Source organism: Nannospalax galili, unplaced genomic scaffold (genome assembly GCF_000622305.1).
Source record: "Nannospalax galili isolate Female #2095 unplaced genomic scaffold, S.galili_v1.0 scaffold75, whole genome shotgun sequence".
Classification (NCBI taxonomy): domain Eukaryota; kingdom Metazoa; phylum Chordata; class Mammalia; order Rodentia; family Spalacidae; genus Nannospalax; species Nannospalax galili.
In genome coordinates, this window is record NW_008339433.1 from 3,854,655 (window position 1) to 3,875,200 (window position 20,546).

At 37.2% G+C, this 20,546-nt stretch overlaps 1 protein-coding gene across 1 annotated transcript in view; it reads left to right on the forward strand.

Annotated features, from left to right (window-relative positions):
* The first annotated feature begins 7,551 nt into the window (after positions 1-7,551).
* Positions 7,552-20,546, forward strand: part of Tenm1 (teneurin transmembrane protein 1) — an 873,778-nt gene continuing 860,783 nt past the window's right edge. Inside the window, exon 1 of the mRNA XM_008833909.1 lies at positions 7,552-8,115. The gene's annotated coding sequence lies outside the window, so the exon portion shown is untranslated. The remainder of the gene's footprint in view (positions 8,116-20,546) is intronic.

Consider the following 20,546-nt stretch of genomic DNA (forward strand, 5'->3'; position numbering starts at 1 on the left):
TATTTTTGTCCTCACGAGAAGCCAGTATAAAAAGCAAGGGGTGTAGCTTATGAGAGAGAAGAGCCAAAAAAAAAAAAAAAAAGAACAGTACTATCTAGTACATGCTTTCAGACATGCTAGTGAGATCGTGTACATTCCAACCTAGGCAACATTCCAGCATACACAAATATGTCAAGAATTAGCAAGGGGAGTAATGTACAGGTAGCTTACAGTCATGAAAAATAATAAATTGCTGTTGTTTTAAGTCCCTACATTTCAAGGTTATTTTACGTGCAACAATCCTTAACTGATGCAGAAGTTATGAGATCTCATGGAGAAAGACCATATGGAAATAGACACCTAAGACCTCAGTTGTGTCCACCATTGTATTTAAAATACTGGATACAGTGAGGTCACATGGAAAGAATGCAGCCCTGGTTGACCAGTTAGCTGAATGTAACTACATTTCTGAGCCCAGCCAAGATCCTTTGAAAAAATTCCTATGTAGCTCATAATTGTGTGAGGAATGGCAAATTGTTGATTTAAGCTATTCACTCATGCAGTAATTTGTTAAATACTAACAGATAAATGACATTCTATTGATATATTCTAATTTCCTAGACATATAAAAGTGCTATTGTGTGTATATAGTTTGTACTCTAATGGTTTGTGAGTTGTAATCTTGGTCTGCAGGGTCATACTGCTGGGAACCTTTATGGGTTGAGACCTAATCATAAGTAATTAGGTTGTTGAGAGTACTGCTCTTGGCAGGAATTTATGTTGTCATCTTGAGACCATGGTTAGTTTTCATGAAGGATTGTGAGAAAAGATCAGCCTTAATCTTTGGTTGACACTGTTTTCTCGTCTTGCCAAGAGTTCTCTTCCTATTGTATACACTTCTACCGTGATACCATTATGTAATCTTCCATGAGGTTTTCAATGTATGTGCCATTATTTGGATTACATCAATTTAATTTCTAAATAGTTTACTCAGCTTCAGGTAATTTATTGCTTTCATAAGAATAGAAAAATAGAGTAATAACAAGACCCTTTAAAGTTCAGTTTCATGTATTACTTAGATGCTCCCATTACATGAACTAATGGTGTTAAAATCAAGGAATGTGATTTTGAAGAAAATTTCCTGTATAGCATAAAAAATATAATTACCAGTTATGCAAATTAAATTGTAAATGCATGTATGTTTGCATACATATATCACTTAATTCTTCTCACTATCATTTGAAGTCTTTTGTTTATGAATTAAAGTGCTACAGCCTCAACTGTTTCTAGATGGGCACATATGTATAAGCAAAACATAGAAGAAATAAGGATCTAAATGTGAAACTAAACAGAATGGAATAAGGGCCCAGGAAATGGAAAAAGTAATTTAGCAGTTCAGAGGAGAGTGACTGTGGAGATACCCCAAAGGGCTCTAAAAGACCCTGGAATTCTATGGACCTTACTTTCAGATTTTTCAGAGACATTGGGTACAAAGAGAATAGAAAATGTTTTATTATGAATAAGTATGATTTGATTGACTTAGTTAAATATCATATCACACCTTTCCTATTTCCCACTGTCTTTAGGACAAACTACAGAACTCTTTTCAAGGGCCCAAAAGTTTTGGATAATTTATATCCTTTCTGATTCACCTGCCATACGTTATGTCACTTCCTCTTACATGTAATTTATCCTCATTATGCTATTGATACACAGGTTATTCTTGTAACCCTTGGGGTGCCCAACTATTTATCATATTAATTATAATAGATTCTCTTCTTTCTGCCTAGAATGCTAACTAGTATGCATTCTTTAGTCTTTAGATTGAGAACACTGCCTCAGGGAAGTTCATCTAACCATCCCCTTACCTCAATCTAAATAATTTCTTCTCTATTCTTTGTAGATACATTTTTTGTTCCTTCAGAGGGACCTCAAGTTTAGAACTATGTTTTAGGATTGTTTATGGCTACCTTCTGCCAGTAGACTACAACCTTCAGAGGGGTAGGAATAAATTGGTTTGGATCACTACTGCTGTCTTCCCAGTACATAACACTGAATAGGTCGATACTAGATTTTCTGTAATTCTCTGTTTATTGAAAGTGTGAATGAGAGAATGAAAACACATATGGGAAGTCTATTTCCTGAATCACAAATGAAATTACCGGTTTTACTGTCCTGTGGAAATCATAAGACACTGGCTCCAGATTTTCATGTAAATTGCATTTTTTGCTGTGCTAGGGATTGAACCTAGTGCTTCATGCATACTAGACAGGTGCTCTAAAATTGAGTGGTATCTCCAGTCCTAAATGCCTTTTAAATTGTGTTTATGGTAGATTGTCCCAGTAATTGTTAGCACCTACTGGCAACCGTTAATGTGTATGACTGTGAAATCTTCTTATGGCCACTATTAAGCATGTGTTTAAGAGCACTAAATGCTTTAGATACTTCAGTGTAAATTAATCGCTACCTGTAAGTCAATCACGATAATAATTTACTTAAAAGGTTATGATGACGAGGTCACAAAAGTTAGCGAGAAGTTCAAGTGCATTTAAATGCCAACAGAACAATCCTAATTCTTCTAAACTCTTTTCACATTCTTTTTCCTGGAGTGTAATTTAGTCTCTCAAACAGAAATCATGGTACATTTTGAAATCAATTTTTCCCCTTTTCAACAACTGTGATAGTTAAAAAGTGCCAGAAAGTAATGTTCTTAAAAAGTATTTCCAATAAAAAGACAAACAGTAGCATATAGCCAGCTTTCAGGTCTGCAAGGGTAGGCACTCTGTTATCTGTATGAGGGAACAAATTACTGAATGTGTGAATCAGGAAGTATGCACACATTCATTTCATAGTTTTCAATTGCTGCACTTGTTTATGTATATGAATATCAAATGTAAGTGAATTTTACATAAAATAAGACCAGAGTACCATTCTTCCAATTGTCTATAATTTTTAATTTAAGCAGTTATTTGAATCCATTATAGTAATAATACAAATGAATTGCCACTGCACCCTGTTGTGAAACATTGGTTTCTGAATGTTGTGATTATTAAGTATTAGGGATACATTTTGCTTTGAGAATAAGGTGCAATAGCACCAATAGATCCTTTCCAAAGGACAATATTCTGTATGAATACCTACTTCACAAAGCAGGGCATGCTACATGAAATATAAAGTGACTTTCTGTACCCCTATTTTTTAAAAAGCATTTTGTTTTTCCTTGGCATGCTGACCAGAGAAGTGGCTCCATGGGGTACATTTGGATACTAAGGAATAGGCCAGAAGAAGACATTAATTTTCTTGTCAATTGTTCTCGAGAGTCTTACTTAGATGCATGAAAACTAACTAATCTGACTGTGTTATGAACAGATGGATGCAGAATCCTGAGTACCAACTGCTCATATCCAGGCTCAAGTGAGCTTCCACCAACTTGGACTGTGGCTGCTTTTCCCAGTGGGGCCCACAGCCAGCCGGAAATAGACACTTCCTAGCAGCAAGCTGGTATTTACAATTTTACAGGCCCATTTACGGAGGCTATTTGGGAGAAAATCATTAAGCCACCATTTCTGCTTTCCAGGCATTTGTAGCCAGAAGTTAAAGTGCAAGCAACCCTCATAACCTCTGGTAACTGATCTTTGTGTGTCATGGTTCTTAGCATCAACAGGAAAGAATGGCTTACCACAACAAGTATATATTGAAAGTATGCCTTTGAAAATGTCTTCCTATTAGACAAGCAATCAAAAAAAAAACTACTTCATTTCAGATGGCACACATTGATTTTCTTTATGTAATTGTTATTGACTTATTCTAATATTATTGTACTCATACTCTTACTTATGAGGGTACTTAGAAACAAGATTGAAATAGGTGATATTTTCCATTGTGCATTCTCTTCACAGAATGCAACCTATAAATTAAATGTACATTTTAAAAATCAAAGACAGAAAATCTATATATTGTTCTTAAAGACTCAATTTTTCTAGGTGCATGACAATAGCCACTGAAATATGCTTGTTGATTAGCAAATTGTTCACTAATCTTTAAACATCGCTTAGTTTCTATAAGTCTCCATTTCTTGGCTATTCCTAGTTCTGACACAGTTTCTAGAATATAGTAGATGCTGTATAATCACTAGTTGAATTGAATTCGTGTAATTATATTATTTCTGATAATAAACACATAAAGGTATATGACTGCATGTGACTGTGTAGCTTTGTTAAAGGAAAGGCATAGCTTTTTAAAAATTCTAGCAAATCATTTCAATAATTTAAGCTTGACAAATAAGTAACTGTCCTTCTTATAGAGACTGCATGCTTCATTACACTCAGTTATATTTTCCTTTACATTGACCATTCTAAAGCTAGCAATTTAATATGCCATTGTCATGATTTCCATATTTGAAATGGAAAATCTTGGTGTCATGAGCAAAACTACTGGAATATTCTGCAATTTCTTGTCACTTAAATGTATCTGGGGAAACTCTACCCTTGAATAATCGCTCTGGGAAATCTATCTACAATATTTGTATATGGAATTCTAGAATCAGCACACCAGTTCTTAGGATTCTTAGGAAAAGAATAGTGACAGTGATACAGCCCTTTTTACTTAAGAGCTAGGAGAAGAAACAGTGCTTAGAAGGAACAAAAGGCAGACAAATCTATACCAAATGAAGGAATAAAACCAGTATAGAAAAGAAGACATAAAAATGTGAGAACTATTATAAAGAAGAGGCAATAGAAGTGAAATACACTGAGTAAACATGTTCAAAGGTCAGGAACTGGAGCCTCCTTTCCTGAAGTCTTTAGTTATCCATTCTACATTCTGCTAGTGTCTTCAAAAAGAGTAACAAAGAGCAGGAGGGATATCATCATGCTTTTAAATCCTATATTCCATTTCCTCAGACATTGGGGGTTGTCTACTTTTTATTCCCTTTCCCTAAATGGGGAGCTCTTTCCTTAGTTACTGATTAAAGAATTTCCTTAGTTTCAAGGATACTTCCAGTCATTGAAGTCACTGATGTTTCTCTTTCTTCCTTTTAGGGGAAAAAAAAAAGAGGAAAACCTCTCTGAAGTGACGATTGAGGATGTAACTTAAAAGTTTTTTTTTCACAGCTGTTTTCCCCCCTACAGTCAAAGGTTTGAGTAGTTCTTAGTGTTGAACATTTTACTTTGTTTAGGATTTATAAAATCATTTATTTGGAGATAAAGAACTTGTTTTTGTTTTGAAAGAGGGTTGTGGGTTTTAGGAAAGTTCGTTTATATACTGGTGACAAGATACAGATTCTGTTGTCACCTCTTCCTTACAGCTTCAAACAACCTAATGGAGAGATCTTAGAGGAAGCTGTTGCCCCTGCAGAGTCTGGTTGTCATCTTTTGTTTCTTTGTTGGCAGGGTGGTGGGGCGGGACTGGAGGTTGCCTGTATGTTGAGCAGCAAAGATTCAAAGGATTCCCGCCTGAAGCTTTGGAAAGCGGCTTTGGAAAACGGACGATGGGAATAAGCATGCTCTAGATTCCCTGCCCCCACCCCCACCCCGCCCCGCCCCAGTGTTCAGCTCCCTATACTATATCCCCTCGGTGATGTGATGGGCTTCCAATGCTCCCTCTTTGCAAATACCTGTATCAAAAGCCAGGGAGATGGGAAAGACACGGGACTGAGATCTCCCCCTGGCGTCACCCTTTACAACGTCTTTGGGAAGCTGAACATAGTCCCCTAGCTCAGAAGCGCACCAGCCAGGAAACCTTCTTCAGGCAGCTATTGCCACCCTGGGAGGGGAACATCTGGAAGCTTTGGTGAGCCGCAAAAGCAACTCTTCCCCTTAATTAGCACTAGCCACAGTGGCAAATGCGCCTTACTGCAACCCCTAGCGGGCTCCCAAGTCACGAATAGCTGGTGGTTCTGTCTAGTATGTTCCTGCGGAGGAAAATTAAAAAGCAAGCGTGCACATATGCATATTTGCACAAATCCTTCTTTCTTTACCCAAGAAAACCATTAGTAACAGTCTTTTGGAAATAGAAGATTCGACTCTTCGCGTTATGATTTCTTTACCTAGAGGTTGGGAGTCTCAGGGAACACATTTCAGGTTCTCTAACTGAGGTGTGCGCCCCCTACCTGGCTGTTCCTGGGGTGGAACTGGATGGGAAGGGGCTTGGGAGTCTGCAAGACTTCGTGGATTTTTGTTGTTGTTGTTGTTGTTGTTATGTTTTTTTGTGTGTGTTTTTGTTTTTTCCCATTGATGCAGCTCCCCTGGCTAAGCATTTGGTATCTCCCAATGTCTGGCTTTCCCGTGGAAGCCAGGAAGAAGGCAGCTAAGGGCGTTGCCACAGCCCTTCCGGGAACCGTAGCGGCTCCTAGGAGCTGGCACCAATGCCTCCCACTTCAGTCACATCTGGTCCCGCCATGCAGATGTTAGTGGTTGGAGAGTGCCTCCATGCGAGGTGCCCCCCAAGTCTCGAGCATGCCCAGTGGTACTCCTAAGGCTTCTGAAGCAAGTTTCTGGGCATGTTGATTCCACTTCTCCGTTTTTTCAAGGAAGCTAAGGAGGGTGAGAAGGGAGGGATCCTGGACTTGGGGCAGCGAACTGGGTTCTCCTGGGTAGTACCCTCCTGCCCAGCCGGGTGAGGGGCAGAGGTCTTTGGGAAACCTCGGGGCCAGAGTGGCCAGGCAAAGCAGTATTTAGAGTGCTTTCTTCACCTCCCACTTCCTCAATGGGGACTTTGTTAATGGTGACCTGACAAGCCGCCTGCCAGCTGTTTGCAGCTGCCCTTGGAGCGCTGGGGTCATACTGTCAGTGGAAGGAGAATTGGAGTTGTTTTTTACCCACGCACAAAACCTTGTGGGTAGCTTATTACCATATTCACCGGTTTAGCTTGTCTGGAGGAAGAGGAAGAAGGAAAGAACAGGAGGAACCCACAGACTTGCCCTTTTTGAGTTCCTTTATTTTTTCCCCACCAAAGTTATACAGGCAAGAGACTTAATTCTTTCTAAGTCTGTCCCGAGGCTTTACACATGGAAACAGTAATTTAGTGATCTAGAGCTCTATCGTGTGGTGTGTGTGTGAGTGTGTGTGTGTGTGTGTGTGTGTGTGTGTGTACATGCGTGCGCGCATACACACGTGTGGTGTGTGTTTGTGTATGTCACGACTGGGAAACTGTCCCGGGTTGATTCTGAGATTAACAAATATTCCTCCGAAGTCTCCATTCTGCCCCATCTTCAGGAGAAAATAATGCTAAATGATAAAAGCTGGTCATGTGAGATCAGGAAGAGACACACCGTGGTACGAAATCTAAATTTTGTTTATGCATATTTCCTTCTGCTCCTCTACCCAGCTTTCTCCTGCCCTCTCTCCACCCTCAAATACTCTGATCTTTCTCGGTTCCACTTTCTTTCCACAGTCAGCTACCTGCTCCTACAGCCTTTCTCAGGCTCCTCCCCACTCAACCCCACCTCCCGAGTCTTAGCTGCGGCTAAAACCTGGAGTCTTGGGGCGTGGGGGCGGGCTGTGGTTGGGGGGAGGATTTTTTAAAAAGCCTGTGCTTTGGAGCTGTCAAACCGGGCATGCTCAGTAGACAGGGCAGGTTTTTTGGTCTCGAGTAGCGGAGAAACATTTTTTGCATCACTGCTACCAGCCTTAGAGCGCGGCGACGGCGGCCAAGGCAGCATCAGCACGGCCATCAGCGGTGCAGACGCCGGGCTTCCAGGAGCGCGGCGGGCTCTAGCTCAGCCCGGAGTTCACCTCCGAGTGCCTAGTGCCGGGCTTACCCCTTCTGCTTTCACACTCGCACACACATACTATTTTTCACACACGTATACACAGTATCTCGAAAAAAGGAAGAAAAAATACGATCAGGGCTCAAGCACCCTCCAGGCAGCGGTCGTCCTCTGGCACTAGTAGCTAGGTTCGGCTCCAGCCCCAGGCGACCGTGGGCTGCGAGCGCCACCGCCGCCAGCCGGAGGAGAGCGATGAGGGGGCCAGAGCGGCAGCTCCAACAGTAATGTGGATTTACAGTCGTTTCCCACAGGAACCAGCCCAGACACCCGAAGTCCCGGGCACCTACAGCACCCAGCGGAGCTGAGCACCTGGCAAAGAGGCGGGGAACCGCACCTGAGGACATCACTGAAACTTGCGCCTGGACTAGGTATGTGCTTTTCTTCTGTCTTCTACTTCATTCCAGCTCCCTCCCTCCCGCCTTCAGCCCCAAGGACTCCAGATGAACTTCACCCCTAGGATGCGGTAGAGGATGGTGACTCCTGGCTGTGAGAGGCTGTTGTGCCAGCTCTGGGACTCCTGCTGGAGGTTACGGAGCCTTTACAACCTTCTTCTCAAAATCTCCTTGTGCCCCGGGGGGCTCTGAATCACTTTAGAGCAATGGGAGGTTGTCCTTTTCAGTTCAGGCTTCCAGCAGGCCCTAGGGACACTGTCCTTCGAAGGTTTGGTGGGCTTCCTAGGTGGCACTTTTGCCAACCAACTCCTTCAGTTATGTGAGAAGGGCTCCTCGCCTCTGCTTTTTCGCAGACCAAGGCGCTCTAACAAGTGGACCAGGATGCTTGAAGTAGGGGGTGGGAGGCGCCATCCAAAAGAAAGGAGACACTAGTCTCCTGCATTTCTCCTACCTGGAGCGACCACCAGGGTGCTGCCACTCGGGGTCACCTCCTCTCATCTATCCCAGAGAAGATACCTAGGGGCTAGACACACTATAGAACCTGTTTGCTTCTGAATTTCTATTCAAACATCAATCAGGCAGCATAGATTCTAGGGGAACTCCAGGACCCTTCTAACCTATACCAATGGAGCCCCACCCAATGTGTCCTCCTATACCCCAATTTGTGTCACTAGAAACAACCATTACTGGGCATGAGGTGCTTCCAGAACTGTCGGTGTTGGCTTCAACCATGCCCATGCGATCAGCTGTGAATGATTGTATGCTTTTGCATTTCATCCTGAAAACGTGGTGTCTGGAATCCAGTAGCAGCGAGTACGTTTGCGGAGAGCTAAGCACCCGCTAGGCAAGCCTCGGGGAAATATAACCTCAGCTTCTTCCAGTTCCCGAACTGCAGGCTGCCAATTCAGCTTTAGGATGCTTTGCCTAGAGATGGGGAAAGGGAGACTTAGCGCGTCTTGGTGAGTGGATGTGTTTGCAGTCAGGAGTGTATTTAAACATTTCTGTAAACCCTGTGCGGCTGGTTGTTTACAACTGCCGAGACAACGGATCTCACTCCACTAGTAGATGTCCTCTCCACGTCTGTTTCACCACTGGGAGAGTAGGGGCGGGGGCGCGAGCTGGTTTTCAGTTCCTGCTTGCCTTTGGCAGCTTTGGGTTTAGCAGATCTGCATCAATGCTACTGGATATGCTAATAAGGATAGAAAAAACTCTAGGAAACAATTGGTTAGGAGCAGCCTCAAACTTTATGGGGTTCTCTGATGATGCTAACCTAGAGGTGTATTTAGAGTGGTCCAAAGAAATACGGAGAGAAGTTTCCCATACTATACAAGAGAAATTAAATGCCATTTGGTTTTAGAGCCCCAATTAAAGCGAAATACCCGAGTGCACTTTTAATATGTATTGTTAGATAAGCATTTAATTGGTTGTATTTGTGATGAGGATCATACGAAGCTTCCTTGAATTTGAGATTGTTGTTCTATGGTTATAATAAACAAGCCAGGTGTACTGTACTGTAGGAGTCAGTTGCTACTGTACTCTGTTTCATTAAGACATTGAAAATGTCTGCTCTATTACATCTTTCGGCTGAAAAAAAATTCCTATCTACCTTCCTAGCCTGAATTTTCTCTGAACTAGAAGAGGATACTGAAATGGTACAAAGGAAGAGAACAACCTCAGAGGGAAAAGTTGCTTTAAAGATGATCCTGTTTGAACTCCTGTTTCATAATTACCCAGCATTTGTTTACTTTCTCAACCCTGCCCCTAGCTCTTTTTACCTCCAAATGTGTGGGGGATGAATTCTCATAAGGCATGCTATAACCCTTAAAGAAAATAATGGAAAAGTAGAATCTCAGCTTTGACATTTTTATCAAAATTCACGAGATCTTTTGTAATGTGTTAAAATAATTTACTACGGCAAAGTTCTTTTTTAAGGGTAAAAGGTTTCAGTGATAAGGTTGAAACTTTTGATGCTAAGAAAGAAAGTCACAATATGCTTTTGAAAGGGTGTTCAGGTCATTTCTGAAATGAACCTGTGCTTTAAATATTAATTAAAATCTTACAGGTTATCCATCATAATAATTTTTAACAGGTATTTGTGGAAAACAACTATATAAAGCAATATTTAAGAGCTTTAGCATAACTAACAAAATTCAGTGCCTAGAACAATGGCAGAAACATAGGAGAAAGAGAAAATGCTTTTTGCAATACACAAGATGGTGTTTGCTGTTAGGTCTAAGTCTCAATTATGAATTAAGAAAAGATAGTCACACAATTTGGTTAAAAATATAGAGTGGCTTCAGGGAAATACTGTTGTGTAGAATCATGGAGTTGTAATGATAATGATTAACTGAGTGTCCAAATATTCAAACATATAGGTATACTGAAAAATATAATCATATTGCATGGGATCATCAACTCTCAAAAGTCTAAGTCAAAGTTTGAATGACCTAAAAGTCTCAGTGCTTGAGTTCAGCTATCATATGTATAAATAACACTGAGGTGATCACAGTTTCCTCTACAGTCATTATACCTTTCTGATGCCTTTATACAAAGATTCTTGCTGAAAAACAACAATCTAGCATTCAAATTTATTCTGGACAATATTATTTTAAATTATCAAATTGCAAAGCATTTTTGATACATTACTTCTGAAAATAGAAGGCATAATGGAAATTTATTTTCCACAAGAGTCTTAAAAACTTGGAAGTGGTGAGAAATTTTAATGACAATATAACAAAATACTTTTTATATTCTATGTTAGAGACAGGCTTTCAGAATTCACATAATGTTTGCATGAAGCTTTCTTTTACCAAAAGTCCAGCAGTTTTAAATTTAAGCAAGGTTATTAAGTCCTTAGTGTACATTATGATTAACAAATTCCCTCAGGTTTCCTAAATACGTTAACATATTAGTTATTAATTAATTAATTTAATTATGAATGATATGAGGTCAAGAGAAGACTAGTACTTTGAGTACTTGACTCAAAGATTATGTTTTAATGAAAACATATTTTATTACACTGCTCACATGTCTTCACCTCCTCACACTCACACACATACACACACACACACAAACTCCAACAGATGCACACACACACACATACACACACACACACACACAAACACGGAAGGAATCTCGTACAAATATGTAAATATTAGGAATCACATATAAAACAGAGGATACTTTTATTTAAATTACATGTTTCTTAATGTGCCATCAATTTTAGACTCTAAAATAATCTTTTGTGAACACATTAAAAAGCTTCCCATCATTTACCACTTGGAAGAAAAATCTGAACTGGATTACCAGCACAACTACAGACAGATGAAAAGCTGAAAGCTATTGCAATATTTTTTTTTACATTTCTGATTAGCACTATATACAGACATAACTTCATATGTGGCTGCTAATTATGAAAATTAAATAATCCAGCATTCAGAATAGTTAACATAAACAATAATTGATTTAAGACACCTGCAAATTCTGATGACTAAATTAGATCATTCTTCTGAATGGAGACTGCTATTATTTTACCTTTCTCTAAAAACATCCTATTACCTAATGTAATAGTTAGATATTATTAATAAAACAAAATTAGTATTTGGCTCACCTGGCTTGATACATTATTTCTATTTCTCCTTTTTGCTGTTGATTCTTGTTAGAGCAGAGGAAAGTAAATATCAAATAGAATCATACGGAGCTTGAGCAGGTGAATGCTGTAAAAAGCTTTACACAGCTTTTGATTATTATGAAAAACCTCGATGGCTCAACCATAGATATCTCTTTGGAATCAGTGTTCTATTATGCAGTTTACATTATATATGGTGGGGTTTTTTTTTTTACTTTGCTAGACATGCTGTGGTATGGTTCAACAAGACCAAGGTGTTTGCTTACATTTAAAGCAGGATTGAGGAAATTGGAATATGATGTAGAGTGAAAATTACTGTAAGATTTACATGTTCATTCATCTAGTAATATTTCTGTACATAATCTAAGCAAACTAGTTTGTTATAGCAAACAAATTTACAGTTAATGTGAATCCCTAATATTTTTAAATAGTAACATGTATAATAAATTAAGCCTGTTAAATTCTTATGTAACTTCACGACGCATTTCTAGACCTGAAAATATAATCTTGGATAATGTACAACTTTAAAAAAAATGTTCTGAATTGTACTTCCTGTCCAAGCTTCTACTTTTGATAAACAGTAGCATATGGTAAAACAAGTATATATGCCAACTAACCACTACCTTTTGGATGATGTTTTTAATGTGATGTAATGATTCTGAAATACTGGGTTTTCAATTCCCAACATACAGGTTAATCGGAAAATCAACACACAAATATATGTTCGCAATTTCTTTTCAGATTAGTAGCTCATCTTTGTGAAGCTGTTTCTCTGCTGCCTTTTAATTTTTTCTTTGAGCTCTTCGATGAGATTAATATGTTTTCTGGGTATGTATGATTATATATGGGTCTCTATGATTGTATCTAGGTGACATCCAAATACGTGAGGGCAAACTTCCATCAAACATCCAGTTGTTTGATATAACCCCAACTAACATATGGTTGGTGAAGGAATATTTTACTTGGTTTCTTGGTGTTCTGTAGTGCTTTGACATGGCAATCACCATTAATGCCTTTGTAGTAAAAGATAAATGCAAAACACTAAAATGTGTGCAAAATATCTTTACTCGTTGGAATTCCCATAAAACACTCACAAAAAAAACAAAATAAAACAAAACAAAACAAATGTTATCCTGTAGCTACAGACTTCTCTGGATTGTATGAGTTGCCATTTGCATTCCCTAACAATTACAAAATGAAAAATGCACTGGCCTTTTTAAGAACCAGAGAATTAAAAACTTTAACTTCAAGTCTATGTTAGTTCATACCATCATAGTGATTCATCAGTTTAAACACTAACAAAGAGTTTGCTATGTTAGCTTTTTACAATTTTCTATACCTCATTTTCCAACATTTCTTCTACTGCCATGGAAACTAGATGGGACAGACAGCTGGGAGTCAGTAATTCAGGACGGGAACCTGCTTGTTAATTTAATTTCATGCCAGCCTGTTTGTCCCTGAAAGTAACTGTAAAAGGCTGGAGAATTGAATGTATTAGAAATAAATGATTAAACAGAATAAATAAAATCAGCAATTTTCCTAGAGATCTTACTTGCAAACTGCTTTTGTCCTTACTCAAGCAATTCTTTTAAAATAGTGAGACAAATAGAGGTTTGATTTGTATATTCTTATTGGCAGCTATGTAGTCTACAAAACATTTTTGTTCTAAGAGGACGTTCACAGCTGTAATATACTTTCATAATAGCTATTACATTGAAAAATATGGTCTTGAGATTATGATTTTGTAGACTTTGAAGGACTCTACTTAGTGATCACAGTAAAACTGAATATAAATGGTGCTTGAATTTTCCAGTAGGGTAGCTTATTTTTCCTTTTTAAATAGAAAAGGCAATTCTGTTAAAATATCTATGACCCACTTTTTTATTAGAGACCAAATGGATTTGAATACATTTATTTGAGATCTGTTAAAGAGTCCTTTTACCCATCATTATAAAGCATACTGACTGTCTTAATTTTAATAAACTAAATTGTCACTTGATAAGTAGTCAACAATGAGGAAATTGCCTTTTAATGTCTCTCATATTTTGTTGTAATATTTTGTGGCTGATTACAATTTATGAAAATGAATTTTGGAACAACAATCTCTAATATAAGCTGAACTGCAATCCATGCTGTCTCTTGCAATACTAGATATAGGTTCTAAGAATCTAGTATTTTTTTTCTGTGAATTATTGCTTCAAATTTTTATGCTGTGTAAGAAAAAGCAACTATACAATGAGGACTTTTGAAATAAAATAAGAAATGTTGTTTGTTCACAAAAAGGCCAGAAGTTCTTTTTAAATTTTAAAAGGTGTAGAATTTCATCATAAAAGTGTCCAAGACAGAATTATGAATAGTAGAATGGGGTATGTATTTAACAATGTATAAAACATTTTTTTATTTTGTATTTTTACATTTTATGGAGTATTGGGGATATTAGTATCCCATTCCTGAATTTTGAGTTATGCGTATTTTATTAAGTGTTTTGCTGTTGTTTCTTTGACCTATATCTGTGTGGTTACAGAATCAAAAAATTAGGTCGGTCGTAACTTTTGAATATGTGAAGTCCCTAATAACTAGATCTTCTGTGACATCTTGATTTCCTCTAGCCTTTATGCAAATGCTTGATATTTAGAGGAATAATAAAATAGTGTATTACCTATATGGTTCAAAATATTTTAGCAATTAGATTTTGTTAGATAGATGATAGATAGATAGATAGATAGATAGATAGATAGATAGATGATAGATAGATAGATGATCAGTTTTGAAGTAGTTACAGTTTTTGTTTCACTTTCAAAGTAGAATATACTTATTCTTCAATTGTTTTCCTATTAGATGAGATATATTATAAGTATTTAGCACGTTGTTACAGATAAAGTCACTCTCAGTAGAATTTGTATATGGCTATCATAAAAATAATCCATTTTCCTTTTTGGAATTAGTGTTTTTAGCTGTCTATTTGAATAAGGGTTTGTAAATTGGCCAAAAAAAATCCCAGTAAATGACTCAGTTTCCATACTTCAGGAAGAATCTGATTGCTGGCTAAGGTCAAAGAGAAAATTTCCCAATTGCATGGTTTTGCATAATTGGTGGATTCTAAGTGTGTCTATTACCTCCAAAGTTGCTGTCTGGTTTAGACACCTGTCAAAAAGAAGGTACCAGATTAGATGGACAATTGGTTTTTTAGATATTACCACCCCTGTGTCCCAGCTGCACACTGACATTTTAAGAAAGCCCTTCCATTGTTCAGATAAAAGAGTAAAGAATACTGCAGATGGCCCACCTCAATAACCCAGTTTTTTAGGTACATTTAAAGTAAAATGTCCTAAGAGATGATTAATTCAGGAAAGTTATTGATAATGAACCTATCTTATGCTACAAATCCTTTACATCTATGATGATACCTTAATAAAGGTGTCCCAATCTTGCTAATTACCACCTGTGTTTAAATATAGAAGTGTATAAATACACTACAACCAACCACACAGTAGCTGGAAACAGTCTAAACCTGAAATTTTGGCTCTATTCCTAGCTCACTTAGTTCCTATCAACAAAATGTTTCTGATCAACATTTTAAATCTGTGCTTTATGCATGATGCTCTGTACACTTATTTTCTTTTGAAAGCTGATTTGCTTAATTGCAAGCATTTGATATGTGATTTCCTGCTTTGTTAAGTATCCAAAATGTGTATTTGTATTTATGTGTAAGGATGAAATACCAATCTATGGGGAATATATTAACTGTATATGTATATTTTGGCTTGGACGTCAGAAGTATTGTATACAGAAACTATAATCCCTATTCACTTACTGTATACATCAAATGAATATGTTTTTGTGACTGTGCCTCATTATGATTAAAAGTTTAGGCAATATAGGACAACACTAGTAGAATTGCTAGGCAAATCAAATAAAGAATCCCACTTAGGGAAGACAGTTTCAATTTTACTAATGAAATATAACGGCCTCTAAGAAAGAAGGTTGTGTGGATGAATAGGAACTGCAATGACAAATAAGTTATCTGTATTAGGATGCGCTTTGCTTTTTACATTCATGTGTACATACAAACCATGTTCCATGTGTAAAGATTAAAGGACAACCTGCAGAAGTCATTCCTTTCCTTGCACCATGTGGATTCTGGGAATTGAATTCAGGTTCTTTAGGAGTGGTGGCAAAAACTTTTACCTGCTGAGCCATTTCTTAAGACCTAAATTAGTTTTCTTTATTAAAGGTTTACTCTGCATTTATTTATATGCTACTAATAAATTTTTATTTCTCTCTCATGTTTATTATTATTAAAATAAAATGTCAGCTAACATGTGATATCATTTATTTTTGGTTTGGAATTCATGAAGTGTTAACACCAGGGTGCTATATTTTTTCATTATTTTTCTCTTTTCTCCTAATTGAGATATTGCCTTGATCAAACATTGGAAAATTCGTGAAATTGGGATAATTTTAACATAAACAATTAAATTTCAGTGCATGGGAAATATTTTCACCGTTAATTTAACACAGAAGAGGGGAATTTTCACAATACATTTCTTTATATTATAGAATACAAAATCGCTGAGAAAATGTATGAAGGAATAATACACACGGTGACAGAATGCTGGTCTAACATATCTACAAAACACTTGATGATACTTGGTTGTTGAAGAAGCTGAGAAATATAATCAACCTTTACACAGAATTTAGGGAACACTAGGTTTTAAGATCTCGAGCATTTTCCAAAAAGGTGTCTCAGGTGCCATGCCTGCCCTCTCTTTTTAGTGAAAACTGCCCTATGAAAATGATTTGGTCATATATCAAAAAACAGTCTCATGAAGGAAACTTCTCAGCTGATCGTTCTTCCATTCATTCATTCATTGATTCATTCAGTCACTCATTGTTAAGCTTTAATGAATGTTTTTATTTACGTCACAATACAGAGGCATTCAGAAGACTTCTCATCTGTTGTAGAAATCAAACATATAGGCATATTCCAGTAATCTGGAGATTCAAATATTGATAAAGTTATTATTATTATTATATGTGTATTTGTATATTGTCTGTATGTATGTAAGTGCACCCATTTCATGAAATGCCCATGGAGGATGGAAGAGGCTATCAGATCCCCAGGAACTGGAGTTACAGACAGTTGTTAGCTGCCTTGTGGGTGCTGGGATTCGAACCCAGGTCTTCTGCAAAAACAGTGTTCTTAACCCTTGAGCCATCTCTCCAGACCGATTTTTTTTTTTTTTTTTTTTTTTTTTGTTTTTTTACCTCAGCTGGCCTGGAACTCTTTATGTAGACCAGGTGGCTTCGATTTTGCAGAGCTCCACCTGCTTCTGTCTCCAGAGTACTGGGGTTAAAGGTGTGCACCACCACGCCTGGCTCAAATACTGATAAAGTTTTATCAAAGAAAGTTCGTTTTAATTAATTATATTTTAGATTATAAATATTTATTTTTATGTGCATATGTTTGTGTGTGCCAATTGTGTGCAGGTGCCTGCAGAGGCCAGACGAAAGCATCATATCCCCTGAAGCTGGAGTTACAGGTGGTTGTGATCAATTGCATTTGGGTGCTCGGAACCAAACTCGGGTCCTCTGGAAGAAAAGCAAGTGCTCTTCTTAACCATCGAACACTGTCCTCAATACCTTTAAATTTGTTCTTAATGAGTTCCCCAGAATATTTTATTGAGAGAACAGAGGACTCACATTCTATATGATATATTCATCCATTAGTCATTGTTCTTTGACTGAGATTACTAAAATGGTGTTCACAAAGATTCTTGCATTAATTTTAGCCCCTCTACAGTTTTCTTAACGCAACCAGGATAATTCTTAAATTTCAATGAAGTTTCAATAATCTCTGTGTTTTGTCTGCTCACTGTCCTTCAGTCTCACAACAAGCACACTTACTACCCATAAAATATGACTTAAAACATTTAAAAATCTGGGTGAGGTGGCACATGCATTTAATATCAGCACTTGGGAGGCAAGGCAGGAGGATCTCTGTAAGATCAAGTTCAGCCTGGTCTACATAGTGAGGTCCAAGATATCTATGGCTACAAGGAGACCATTGCCAAAACAAAATATTAAAGGAAAACTTTACTGAGGTCTACAAGGCCCTCCATGATTTTGATATCATTACTTAGCAAACTTTATGTATACCCTTGCTCAAAACGCTCTAGGAATTTTGCACTCTAATTTGTTCCTTAAGCATGTCATAAATGTTGGGTTTTTTTTTTTCCTGAGGACCTTTGCATATACTTTCCCCTCTAGTTATTTAAGTGTTCTTTCATCAGGAATGTCTACCCTGACTTTCCTTTGAAATGATTCCTATTGTACATCCTCATTTTCTGTTACCTTTTCTGCTTCTGTTTTCTTTTACTTAGTATTGCTTGGTCTCATAATGTGTTTTTGATTGTTTCCTCCTGAACTGTTATTCTAGCATATGAATTTCATGAGGACATGAACTTTTATCTTCTTGTTCACCAATACATCCATATAAATCTAGAACAATATCTGACATATGGTATGTGCTTGATGAATATCAGTTGAATAAGCAAATAAATAATAAAGACATGATGAAATGCCAGTTGGTGGAGATTTGACTGTTTTCATCAGAAGCATTGAGAATGCTTATATCCAAGGCCTAGGGTTGTGGCTCAGTGGTAGAGCATGTGCCTAGCACGTGTAAGATGCTGTGTCCACGCTTAGCACTAAAAAGTAAAGATACTGCTATTTGACCTAGTAACTCTACTTCTGAGAATTTGTCCTAAAGACTAAGATAAAATGTAAATGAAACTTCATTTGCAAATATTTTTATTAAACATCATTTGTAATAATATAACAAATGAAGGAAACTATATGATCAACAAGGGAATTGATAAATGATTTATGATATATTGAGAAAATACAATGTTTTGTAACTACTAAAGAAAATGTGTGTTTTATAATGCCAAGTAATAAAGTTGTACAGAAAATTCTATGTACTCAGTATAGAAGAAAGAAAAATGGGAAATTGATGCACAAACATGTTAAAAATGAGAAGACCACTGTTTTGAGGAGGAAGACATGAGGTGACATTTTTTTTCTTTGTATTTCTGGTGTATTGAGATTTCTGTAATCAGATTACATAACTTTCATTTTCAAAGTATATTTACAAGAGAAAAAGGAAATGAAAAACACAAACTAAGTATTGCTACACTGAAGTGAGGCTTAGGTTATATATTAGAACATACTCATTCTCCTCAAAGGATAGAGCATAAGGTAGACAAATTACACCAGTTAGATAGACCTGGGACCAATTGTTTTCTGGATGCTTTGTTTTGAAGGAATCCACAGGCAAATGGAATAATTGAGAACCACTAATGCAATCTAGTCTTCATTCACTAGAGAACCACAGAGGGCTGAGTATATCCTGTCAGGATTTGAACAGGATGTTAATGGGAGATTAGGCAAGTTAAAGCTTCATCTTGCTGTGGAAAGCATGAGCGATTTGCCTCATGTAAAACAGAAGTGATTACTCACTATATTTCTTCATGTCATGTAATAAAAACAATTAAGTGAAGTTAGACTATAGATTACTTAGCTATTCAGCCACAGTCATCTCTAATGGAAAAGAAGAAAAATAACATTGACAACTTTTGGCAGTTCTCATCATTAGAAATGCCCATATTTCCAGAAAGAAAAGAAGCCACAACCAATAATGTAAACCTAGAAGTTCCTTAGGCCCTGAGGAAGAAAGTGACAATACAGAGTGTTGGAGTATTAATGTCTAAGAGCACTGATCATTGTAATAGGGAAACTGTCTCTGTTATTAATGCAATTAATTTCTACAAGGTCTTTGAGTAAATGTTCCAGTAGAAAAATAGCATTAGGGTTTTCAAACCATGGAAAGCACTATGGAAAGATGTAATCATTAGTAAAATAAAGTATAGTGACTTTTAGGCACCCCAAGGCCCTTGAGAGTAGAATTGATGCTAATAAAAGTACTACACCTAAAATGATATAATTGAACAATTATTGAAACTCAAATAAAAATTGATACTTTTCCTAAACTAATAGAAATTGTACTTGAAATCCATTTTAGGCAGCAATCCACACACATATATACACATTTAAATATATGTATATTCATATGTATTCATTTTTATGTTAACATATTGTACAAGTCTTTTAGAGTATTCATCTGCACACCTGAGTTTTTCATTTCCTCTCCAGTCTTGACTGATAGTTTAAGAAGCTAAGCACTTAATTTTGTAGGACTGAGCAAGAGAGAGTAGCAGTATTTGAAGTCTGGACTAGAAGATATCTTAATGAGCTGTCTAGATTTGGATTTTAGACATTGCTGGTAGGATCTAACTTATCCCCAAATGAATAGTCAGTTCTGAGAGATGCATTTCCAATGTTTGTAACACCTACCTTGGCCTCTGGTGTGTATTAGTTGGTTAAATACAAAAACAGCACTTTCTAACATTCTAACTTCTTTTTGTTAAATGGTAGTGCACACACCTTAAGACATTCAATAGTTTCCTTTTTGGAAATGAACTTGGGTGAAATAGAGAGTAAAAGGTGAAGGAAGTGAAACATTTTGGGAACTGGTAGCCATTAAGCAAAGGCAGTGACTCAGGGGTATCTGACATAGATAAACCTACTATAATTTTAAATGAGGTGATATACACCTAAAGGCTCAAGTTGGAAAGCAATTGGAAAGTGAGCAGAGACAAGCTATATCTTTTTAAAGCCAGATTTCTTCACGTTTCTCTGTGTATCTCACTAAGGCAAA